The sequence below is a fragment of the Chiloscyllium plagiosum genome, unplaced genomic scaffold, assembly GCF_037043375.1.
Source record: "Chiloscyllium plagiosum isolate Xiang-an unplaced genomic scaffold, Cpla_swu_hap1 HiC_scaffold_15, whole genome shotgun sequence".
NCBI lineage: Eukaryota > Metazoa > Chordata > Chondrichthyes > Orectolobiformes > Hemiscylliidae > Chiloscyllium > Chiloscyllium plagiosum.
The window spans coordinates 70,161,413-70,173,979 of NW_028270153.1; positions in this window are offsets into that span (position 1 = coordinate 70,161,413).

The following is a 12,567-nucleotide window of genomic DNA, read 5'->3' on the forward strand; positions in this document are numbered from 1 at the left end:
ACTTTGTTGAAACATAAATTGTTTGGAGCCATAATTTCAGATTCAAAAGGTATTTTTGGAGCCTCAGTTTCTAATTGATCTGAGCTATGTATGTTCCTTGTGTTTGAATTTAAATTTTCTGACCCTTTCAAACTGAACAATCACACAATATGCAAAAATCAGTGCAAGGAATTTAAATCGCAGGTTCATTTTCCAAATTTGAGGAAACCCGATGTATTTCCTACTTGCTGTGTCTGAATGCAGGCCCTGCTCCTCTTCACCAGAGTCACCAGGGAATTCCTCCACATACACACTTACATCAAACACTCTGGGGATGCTGATACTTCCCAACAATAGTTTGACACATCTGCGTTGGATTCTAGACAGGAGTTTGTGGTAGGCTGTTCAACAAGCATTTTCAATTCCATTACTTGTACATAGATTGTCTGCATGTCTTCGAATCATAAGGCATTGGAGAAGATATAGGCCATTCGGTCCATCGAGTCTGCTCTGTCATTAAATAATGTCATGGCTGATCTGATAATCAACTCCCCTTTCCTGCCTTTTCCCCATTCCCTTACTTCTCAGCCTTGAATATACATAATGACCCAGCCTCTGCAATAATGTATTCCATGGATTCACTAGCTCCTGAGTGAATAAATTCCTCCACGTCATGGTTTTAAATGTGCAACTCTTTATTCTGAGATGATTCCCTCTAGTGCTATACAATACAGAAGAGGACCTTTGGCCCATTGACTCTGCAATGAAAAAAAGGCAGTCAGTTTTTCAAAACATGATGGTTGTGTTGCTGGGCAACCGCACATTGCAGAAGAATTGCAGTTTAGAAACAGCACTTAAAATGTTGGTGCTGTAATTGCGTTACAGCCAGCACATGTTTTAGAAGTTCGTGGTGTAGAATCAGTATCCTCAATTCATCAGTCATGTTACGGTGAATAAACGTTGATGAAAAGCATGTTGTAACAGAATGACCTGTACTCTAAATCTACGATAGTTCCACTTTCCCGACTTGGCTTATAGCCTTGAGTATTACAGCCTTAGTCTCCCTCCTCACGAGACAATGTTAGCATTTCCAGAGCACAGTATGGGAGATCTGGTTATGATGCTACTGTGGAGACTGTTCAAGGGTTTCTAAGAAATTGCATTCATTTCCTTTCAGCGTTTACCCATGTTTCTTTGTTCTCCTGCACTTTGGACAAAATGACTACTTCCTGAGCACAGCGACCGTGATTTAAACCTGATGGTGTAGGCAAATCTGCTGGGAGACACTGAACAATCACTTAATATTCACAATGTTTTGTGGTCCATCTCTTTTTAATGACAGGGTTATGTGGGGAGAATGTGCAAACTCCACACAGACAGTCACCTGAGGCTGGAAACAAATCTGGGACCCTAGCACTGTGAGCCACCATGCTGCCCATTATTTGGTTAGATTGTCATTATTGGAATTGGGTTGTCATATGCACAATTGGAAGGTTACACTGATGTTCTCGTCTCATTTTCTGTATTGGTCCTACACAATCTGCTAACCTTGATTAAATGGGCAGCATGGCAGCACTGCTGCCTCAGAGCACCAGGGATCTGGTTTCAATTCCTGCCTCAGGTGTCTGTCTGTGTGAAGTTTGCACGTTCTCCCCGTGTCTGTGTGGGTTTCCTCCCACAATCCAAAGATGTGCAGGTCAGGTGAATTGGCCATGCTAAATTGCCCATAATGTTAGTTGCATTAGTTAGGGGTAAATATAGGGTAGGGGGTGGGTTACTCTTCAGAGGGTCATTATGGACTTGTTGGGCCAAATGGCCTGTTTCCATACTGTAGGGAATCTAATCTAAAAGAGTGGTTCTTCAAACACTGGCTCAGGGATCAAAGATGTTGAGATCTTCTACTGTATGATATGTTTTACTGAACTGCATTATGCCTTTATGAAGTCCTGGCCATGTTAACTGTCTTAGCGATCTTTGAGAAGATTTGTAGCTCAGGTTGATGATAAGTATGTAAATTAGCTTGCTGAGCTTGAAGGTTTATTTTCAGAAATTGTGTCACCACACTAGGTAAAGTCATAGTGAGAGTCTCCAGTGAAGTGCTGGTGGTATGTCCCTCCTCTCTTTATAGGTCTTGGTTTCTTAAGGTAGGCGATGGTCATTTCCGTTTTTTTCATGAACCAGAAAGGTAGATGGAATCTAAATCAATGTGTTATTGATGGAGTTCTGGTTAAAAGGCCATTCCTTTAAGAATTCTTGTGTGTGTCTTTGTTTCACCTGTCCTAGGACGTGTGTGTTGTCCTAGTCAAAGTGGTGTTCTTCTTTGTCTGTATGTATAGAAACTAGTGAGAGTGGGTCATGTCTTTTGGTGGCCAGTTTGGCGTTCATGTATCCTGGTGGAAAGTTTCCTGCTAGTTTGTACGATGTCGTTTTTTTTACAGTTCTTGTATGGTATCTTGTAAATGACATTAGATTTGCTGGTGGTATCTAATGGATACTTTAGGTTCGTTAGTCGCTGTTTAAGTGTATTGGTAGGTTTGTGGGCTACCATGATGTCATGGGGTCTGAGTAGTCTGGAAGTCATTTCTGATATGTCTTTGATTTAAGGTAATGAGGCTATAGTTTTTGGTTGTGTTGTGTCTGCTTGTTTGGGTTTGTTTCTGAGGAATCGGCAGATTGTGTTTATTGGATACACGTTTTCCTTGAAGATGTTGTGTAGATACTTTTTTTCAGCTTTTTGTAGTTCTTGGGTGCTGCAGTGTGGTGTAGCTCAGGACCTATAAATAGAGAGGCAGTTTATACCACCAGCCCTTCACCTGAGACACTCACTGATGATGTTACCTAGTATGGTGACAAAACATATGAAAACAAACCTTCAAGCATAGCGAGCTAACTTACATACTTATGTTAACTGTCTGTTTATTGATGCTTGCATTTTCTATCTTCATACATGTCTTACCATAGACATTTCAAGTACTTCCTGCAATATCTCCTTACAATATCTGAGCAGTATCACTATCTGATGAACAACCACCCATCTGGGAGGATGTTTGCACTTCCTCATTAAAACACCGATTTCAATATAATAACACTTTGAAACTCTTTCAGCCTCAGTTTCAGTGTGAGCTGTCTGTGCTAATCACTTCACCCTAGATCTTCATCTTGAGCCTCAATTAACAAAGACATGCTGAACACTTATATTGACTATCCTCATTCTGAAATAGAGTTTCAGTTCCTCTAACACTCTCTTGTGGTATTACTTGAATCTCTGGTGATGGACTTTGATTAGCCATTGCTCACAATGGAATAACACCGAGAACATATTTCTGTAACTGTTCCATCTTATTCACCTCGTTCAGATTTTCTGAACCTATAACGTTTTTTTCCAACCACATCATTCCCCAAGGATTAAGTCAATTCCATTTACAGAAAAACAATTCCCTCACCATTAGTCTGTTAACAAAAGGTCACATGCCAATTTTGCTTTGTACAATGCATCTGGTATATAATTGTCATTTATCCTGTATATTAGCACTTTGGTCTTCATTGCATTCTGTGAAGTGGAGATGCCGGTGTTGGACTGGGGTGTACAAAGTTAAAAATCACACAACACCAGGTTATAGTCCAACAGGTTTATTTGGAAGCACTAGCTTTCAGCTGCTCCTTCATCAGGTAACTGGAGGATCATCAGTTGCAGAATTTATAGCAAAAGATCACAGTGTCATGCAATTAAAATGATATTGAACAAACTTAGATTGCTGTTTAGTCTTTCATCTTTTAGAAATGGGTTGCAGTTTTCGGTTCATTAATATAAAAATCCCAGAATTTCTTTTAAGTCACATTCCCGAGATAACATAAGGCTTTTTAAAAAAATGTGACATCTCAGCCCAGACAATGTATTAAAGGTGTGAGATTAGAGTCTGTTTGTAGGCGGACTTTGGGATATGAAGCAACCAGAGTGGCCGAGCAGAGGCTGATGGCCAAGTTCAATACCCATTGGGATGGCCTCAACCAGGACCTTGGGTTCATGTCACACTGCAGGTGACCCCACTGCATATACACACACGCACTTACATGCTTACACACTCTCACAGACCCTGACTCATACACACACTCTCAGACACACACACCACACACATACACTCCCCACACTTACACCCATGCACATACCCTCTCACAGGCTTATGCTCTGTCACACTCACGCACACACTCTACCAAGCAGGCACACACTCACTCTCTCTCTCTCTCTCTGCCTCACACACACACACACACATACAGGTCTATGATGTGAATTTACATTTGCAGAATTGTATTTGCAGATACATTCTATTTTTGCTCAAAAAGCACACAATCTGCAGACAGTCAATGCAGACAGTCAATCCATATAACGTTTTATAAATTCCCACTTTGGAAATAGAACCAGTCTGACTCAAGATTGGAATATAGACAGACTCGAATCTCACATCTTTAATACATTGTCTGAGCTGAGATGTCACCTTTTGTTATAAAACCTTAAGGTATCTCGGGAATGTGACTTTAACGAATTTCTGGGATTTGCATATTAATGAACTGAAATCTGCAACCCATTCGAAAAGGTGAAAGACGTAACAGTAATCTGGGTTTGTTCAATATATTGTTTTAATTGAATGACACTATGATCTTTTATTATAAATTCTGTGTCTTATGATCCTGCCCTACTAGATACCTGATGAAGGAGCAATGCTCTGAAAGTTAGTGTTTCCAAATAAACCTGTTGGACTATAGCCTGGTGTTGTGTGATTTTTAACATTCTCTGAAGGCAAACCTTCTCCAACAAAAGAGTTTGAGCAGCTCCTTTGTTCCTTAATATAGTCATGAATGTAGTAGCATCATTGGAGGAAAACAGAGTTATCTTTCCTTTCGAAAAAAATCCATCATTTATTCAACTCAGCTCTCCTACACTCTCTCCAGGTTCCTGATTGTCGTTAAATATTCTATTTGATCCATGTTAATTTCTGTTTTAGTTTCCTTTTCAGGCTCTCTTCCAAACCCTGATAAGTCATGGTGGCTCAGTAGTTAGTGCTGCTGCCTCACAGCGCCAGGGACCCGGGTGCAATTCCTACCTCGGTCAACCGTCTGTGTGGAGTTTGCACATTCTCCCTGTGTCTGTGTGGGTTTCCTCCCACAGTCCAAACTTGTGCAGGTTAAGTGAATTGGCCATGCTAAATTGCCTGTGGTATTAGGTACATCATTCAGGGGAATAGGTCTGGGTGGGTTGCTCTTCAGGGGGTCAGTGTGGATGTGTGGGGCTGAGGGGCCTGTTTCCACAGTGTAGGTAATCTATTCTTATGGGTTTCCCACACAGCATTCTGAACGAAGATGTCCCATTTTATTACGACGGAAACACTAAAGCACCTTCCTTTCTGATTTGAGGAGGGCGGTCTTCCTGGAACACAGAACAGTACACCTGTGGGCGGCATGGTGGCACAGTGGTTAGCACTGCTGCCTCACAGCGCCGGAGACGCGGGTTCAATTCCTGCCTCAGGCGACTGACTGTGTGGAGTTTGCACGTTCTCCCCGTGTCTGCGTGGGTTTCCTCCGGGTGCTCCGGTTTCCTCCCCCAGTCCAAAGATGTGCAAGTCAGGTGAATTGGCCATGCTAAATTGCCCATAGTGTTAGGTAAGGGGTAAATGTAGGGATATGGGTGGGTTGTGCTTCGGTGGGTCGGTGTGGACTTGTCAGGCCGAAGGGCCTGTTTCCACACTGTAAGTAATCTAATCTAATCTAATCTACACCATAGCCAGTACAGGCCCTTTGGCCCTCGATGTTGTGCCGGCCTTTTATCCTTCTCTAAGATCAGACTAACCGACACACATTTCATTGTACTATCTTTTTTTTAAGAGTACTTACAGTGTGGAAACAGGCCTTCCTAAACAACCTCCACGTTTCTGTTGTGCATTTCCCTGAGAACATCTGTTCTTAATCTAGGCACCCTAGTTCCTGCCTAATAGCATTGTAATTCCCTCTCCCCCAATTAAATACTTTCCCATACCGCCTGCTCTTACCCCTCTCCATGAGTACAGTAAAGGTCAGGGAGTTGTGATCATTATCACCGAAATGCTCTCCCACCGAGACATCTGACACCTGGACATTTGCACTTACAACATCTCACCATTTAAGAAATACTCTGCCTTTCTATTTTCTCTGCCAAAGGGAATTACTTCATGCTTATTTACATTATATCTATCTGCCATGTTCTAGCCCATTCATTTAACCCATCTAAGTCCTCGTGAAGGCTTCTTGTGCCTTCTCAGAATTACATTTCCATCCCAGTTAGGGATAATCAACAAATTTGGAGATATAACAATTGGTCCCCACATCCAAATCATTCATATAAATTATGAACAGTTGTGGACCGAGCACTAACTTGTGGTAGCCCACTAGTAACAGCCTACCAGGCTGAGAATGATCCCTTAATTCCTACACTCTGCTTTCTTTCTTTAACTCATTCATAATCCTTGCTAGTCCATTCTCCCTCAGTCCCATGTGCTGTAATTTTATTCACTAGCCTCCTGTGAAAATCAGAATACACCACATCCACTGGTTCTCCTCTGTCATTGCTCCCAGTAAAGTTCTTCAGGGGCAGTGCCAGCTTTAACCTGGATACTTGCCTTCTTTTCACTTTCCCACTTTCTATCTTTTTTCAAATTTATGGCGGTGACAATAAAAACGTTAAGTTTTATGGATCAGCTCATGACCATCAGCCATTATTGTTGGCAGTTGCAACCCTTCAGTCTTAAACATGAGTTCTTATCAAAAGGATTGCGAGTTTTTAAATTATTCTGAGAATGATTTGAGAGCTTTGTAGGCAGTACTTACTTAGAGTCACAGAGTCATAGAGATGTACAGCACGGAAACAGACCCTTCGGTCCAACCCGTCCATGCCGACCAGATATCCCAACCCAATCTAGTCCCACCTGCCAGCACCCGGCCCATATCCTCCAAACCAAATGCCTTTTAAATGCTGTAATTATACCAGCCTCCAGCACTTCCCCTGGCAGCTCATTCTATACACGCACCATCCTCTGTGTGAAAAAGTTGCCCCTTAGGTCTCTTTTATATCTTTCCCTTTTCACCCTAAATCTATGCCCTCTAATTCTGGACTCCCCCACCCTAGGGAAAAGACCTTGTCTATTTATCCTATCCATACCCTTTATGATTTTATAAACCTCAACATCACCCTTCAGCCTTTTACGCTCTAGGGATAATAGCCCCAGCCTACTCAGCTTCTCCCTCTAGCTTAAATCCTCATACCCTGGCAACATGCTTGTAAATATTTTCTGAACCCTTTCAAGTTTCACAACATCCTTCCGATAGGAAGGGGGCCAGAATTGCACGAAATATTCCAAGAGTGGCCTAACCAATGTCTTCTTCTAAGGAGAAAGTGAGGACTGCAGATGCTTGAGATTAGAGTCAAAAAGCACAGCCAGTCAGGCAAATTCCGAGGAGCAGGAGAATCGACGTTTTGGGCATAAGCCCTTCTACTAATCCCTTATACTAGGCCATTCGCTAAATTTATAAACTTCTGCCTGTGTCCTTCAGGAATTAACTCCCATACACCAGAACAGCCTGCTTTACAGCACCATAATCCTGAGAAACCTTCTCTGACAGTATTGCATGAATTCCTTGTGCTTTACCTGTCAACTTACTTCACATGGGCAATATCCAGTTCATCTTTGGCCTTGAATTAATTAAAATATTTTTACAAAGTCTATGGCACTTTGGGAAGCAAATCATTTAAATCTGTTGCAATATGAGAATTTCTGCATAACGGAAAAATGCAAAGTATTGGTAGGAGGGTGTAAATTTATTTAGATTGCTCCCATAATAAATGTGAGACTCGGTTGTCTTGGTATTCTCTCAAAGACATAACGAATGCTTCAAAGTCCTTTTTCTTAAACTTAGGTAGGGTCTGTACAAATTTAACCATTTCTTTATTGGACTACATGTAATGACTCAGATTTGCCACATCACAGCCTTCTTTGGTATCTCACATCTCTCCTTTAACTATTATTTTAAATATCTCTGTTCTCTTATTCCATTTCTTTATTACCTTCTCGCTCCTGAATCTCGAGTTTCAGATTCTAAATTCCTGTCTTTGATGTGTTTTTCGTCAAGCTCAAGGCTTTTAACTTCTTCCTTGTTTTTGGTTTTCAAGCTGCTTTTGACTGTAATTGAATCCTTGTTAAACCCAGTGACTCATCATTCTGTGTTGCCTTGTCCCTCCCGCATGTCCACCTGATCCAGATGCTTTGCCAATATTTCAATTCCCTCTGTCTTCTTGTCTCTGACAGTCAATTTCACCTTCTGTTTATTTACCATAGAGTCATAGAGAATGGAAACAGACCCTTCAGCCCAACCTGTCCATGCTGACCATATTCCCAAACTAAACCAGTCTCATCCTCCTATGCTTGGCCAATATCCCTGAAAACATTTCTTATTCATGCACTAATCCAAACGTGTTTTAAACATTGTACCTGCATCTACCACTTTCTCTTGCAGTTCATTCCACACACAAATCGCACTCTCTGTATCCAAGAGTTGTCCCTTATGTCCTTTTTAAATCTTTCTCTTCTCCCCTTAAAAATATATTCCTCAGTCTTGGACTCCCCTATCCCAGAGAAAAGACTTATAACATTCACCTCATCTATCTTCGTACAAAGGTGTGGGTCAATGCCCCTCATGATTTTATAGACCTCAACAAGTTCACCCCCTCAACCTCCCACACCAGTTAAAAAGGACCAATCTTTCCAATCTATTTTTATATCTCAAACTCTTCATTCCTTCCAACATCCTGGTAAATCTTTTCTGAACTCTCTCCAGTCTAATAATATCCTTCCAATAGCAGGGCAACCAGAACTGCACACAGTACTCCAGTACTCCAGAACCAGCCTCACCAATACTCTGTACAACCTCAACATCACGTCCCAATTTCTACACTCAAAGGTTTGAACAATTAAGGCAAACGTACTATACAAATTCTATAAATTAATTGTTGATAGTTATTTCTTGAAAATCCATCAGGATAGAAAATCTTCTATCTTCAGGACAGTTTCAGCTGCTTCTAATGCCATCTTATTTTAGCCTGAGAAATTTGTCTTTTAATCCTTTAACTAACTTACCCCATATCTATATCCCATTGTCTGCTTTCCAAATGATTTAAGATGAGCATTCAAACTTTTTGTCACGGCTTTACTGGGAAGAAGGAACATTGTTCCACAAACTTTCATAAAATATGTGAAGTCCCAATGATACCACCAGGGTGGCCAATTTGCCTGGCTAACAGCTATCCAGGACAAAAGCAATTCACACCAGGTTTCATCATTAACAGAAAACTCTATTTATTGTAAAACATGTAATTGATAAATGGCAGAGAAAAGAAAGCATTCCTAATCTACGACTATGTATCTTAAACTATACCCCTTCAAAGCCCCAATGCACATACACAAATTCATGATTAAGACAGACAAAAGATGGATGGTTTGACACATGTGGAGAAAGAATGTGGAGAACAAGGGGAACACAATTCCAAAAATCGAAAGATCAGATCTCAATGCAGGGTTAAATTGTCTCTCTTTTTTTTTCAAAAATATACTTTATTCATAAAATATTTTGATGATCTGTACAATTGGTCATGCCAAACATACATAAACATTCAATTTCTTGGCATACAGAGACAGAGTAATCATTCATATATACAGGTCTGTACGATTATTCTCCACATATTTAGCTGGGGGGGTCAGCGAAGCCCCCTTACTGCATCCGAACCCTGTGCTTAGGCAGGCAGACGTTACACTTTCCCCACCGCGCCTTGGCGGCAGCTGCCCCAAGCTTCAGCGCGTCCCTCAACACGTAGTCCTGGACCTTGGAATGTGCCAGTCTGCAGCACTCAGTCGAGGTCAACTCCTTCAGCTGGAAAATCAACAGGTTTCGGACCGCCCAGAGAGCGTCCTTCACCAAGTTTGATGATCCTCCAGGCACAGTTGATGTTCGTCTCGGTGTGCGTCCCGGGGAACAGGCCGTAGAGCACGGAGTCCCGCGTCACGGCACTGCTCGGGACGAACCTCGACAAACACCACTGCATTCCTCTCCAGACTTCCTCTGCGTAGGCACATTCCAGAAGGAGGTGTGTGAACAGTCTCGTCCCCCCCGCAGCCACTTCGAGGGCAGCGTGCGGTGCGGCTGAGAGTCCAGGCATGCATAAACAATCTCACAGGCAGAGCCCTTCTCACCACCAGCCAAGCCATGTCTTGGTGCTTGTTGGAAAGTTCTGGCGATGAGGCATTCTGCCAAATGGCTTTGACAGTCTGCTCAGGGAACCGCTCGATAGGATCCGCCCTCTCCTTTTCCCGAAGGGCCTCAAGGACACTATGTGCTGACCACTTCCTGATGGACTTGTGGTCAAAGGTGTTTTTCTTCATAAGTTTCTCCACGAAGGACAGGTGATACGGAACGGTCCAACTACTCAGAGTGTTCCGCGGCAGCGAGGCCAGGCCCATCCTTCGCAACACCGGGGACAGGTAGAACCTCAGTACGTAGTGACACTTGGTGTTTGCGTACCGGGGATCCACGCACAGCTAGATGCAGCCACACACAAAGGTGGCCATCAGGATGAGGGTGGCATTGGGTGTATTTTTTCCCCCGTTGCCCAGATCTTTGCACATCAAGTCCCTTTGGACCCGGTCCATCTTTGATCTCCATATAAATTGGAAGATGGCCGGGGTGACTGCACCGGCACAGGTTCAGGGAATAGGCCAGACCTGTGCCACGTATAACAGCAATGACAGTGCCTCACACCTGATGACCAGGTTTTTTTTCCCGCTCTCTGTTTCTTTTGATTTGCAACAATGATGGTCAACAATTTTCAACTGCATCTGTAAAGCGATGTCATTCTTCACTTCACTTGGTCTGGTGGACTTAGCTTTTTTTCCTTGCTTTATGCTTTCCTGGTTTTTACTGTCTTACTCCACATGGCAGGGGTGGGAGGGGTGGTGGTGGTGGTAGTGGGGGAGTGAAGACAGAAATGTTTTCCATTCATAGGTAATGGATTTCACTCGCTGCCCTCACACTTACAGTCTTGTAACAAACTGCAACTCAATCAATCAGAGGCTGTGATCAAGCAGAATGTCCTTAACTCAAGATTCCCAGTGCCATTGTATATAATCCTTTTGGTTTTGAAAGGCCACATTGTCTTGTATAGCTAACAAAAAGATTTCCAAGTTGCAAAACTCTCCTGGTATTTCAATTGGCCAGGGACCACGGTAGTATGTTAAAGTTGCAGGCAACTGAAAGCTCAAGGTTATTTTTGTGGACAGACCAGAGGTATTCTGCAAACTAGTCACCCACTCTGCGCTTCATCTCCCTAATGTCGAGGAGACCATATTGTGAGCAGCAAATACTGTTGACTAGATTGAGTGAAGTGCAGGTAAAGTGCTGCTTCGCCTGGGAGGTGTGTCTGAGACCTTGGAAGAGGGAGGGGGCAAATGGGCAGGTGTTACACCTGCAATTGCATGGGAAAGTGCCAACGGGTTGTGGAGGGATGTTGGGAGTTAAGGAAGATTGGACAAGGGTGTCCCAGAGGTAACAGTCCCTCCAGAAGGCTAACAAAGGAGGGCAGGGGAGTGTGTATCTGATGGCAGCATCCACTGGAGATGTTGGAAATGATGGCTAATGATCCTCTGGATGTAGATGCTAGTAGGACAGTAGGTGAAGAGAAGGGGGATTCTATCACTGTTATGGGAGTGAAGAGAGGGGGAAGTGGGAAGAAACTGGACATGGGGAGAAAAATTGATTTGATGCAGGAAAAGATTAGTTCTATTGGGCAGGAGCAGGCAGAAACAATGGGCAGACCTGTTTGTGGATCTTGGGAAGGAGAAAGAATCAAGCTGTGCGGGGTTGGGAGATTAAGAGGTTGGAGGCAGTAGGGGTGGAGGTGGAGATCGCCAGATGAAATGAGGTTAATGACCGTAGTTGAGACAATAGCCTGGTATTCCATGATGGGGTCATGGTCCAGGAGAAATAGGAGGAGGTATCTGAGAGCTGGAGTTCAGTCTCCACAGTGTAGAGGTCAGTCTGTCAGACAATGACAGCACCACTCTTGTCAGCAGTTGGGTCTAAGGGCACAGAGTGCAGTCAGTTCAGAGGGAGATAGGTTGAAATGGGTGAGGGAGGCAGAAAAATTGAGGTGACAAACATCACATCGACAGTTCTCGATGAACAGGTGAGTGCAGGTAAATGGCCAGAGGGAGGAGTCCAGCTGGAGGGAGAATGTTGGAGGTGGTCAAAGGGGTCTGTGGGACGGGGAGAGGACTCTTGTCCAAATAAATTGGCATGGATGAGAAGGCAATGGAAGAAGAGTTCAATGCCATGTTGTGCCTGAAATTCATTAAGGTGGGGGCACAGAGGGATAACACAGACCTTTGCTGAGGACGGAATGTTGAACACCAGAGAGTGGAAGGTTGGGAGGGATAGTAAATACTCGTCAGGAGGGTTGCGAGAGGGTTGGAGTCAAAGGAAAGGGAAGGAAAGTTCCAGAGGGGCATAAGTATCTTT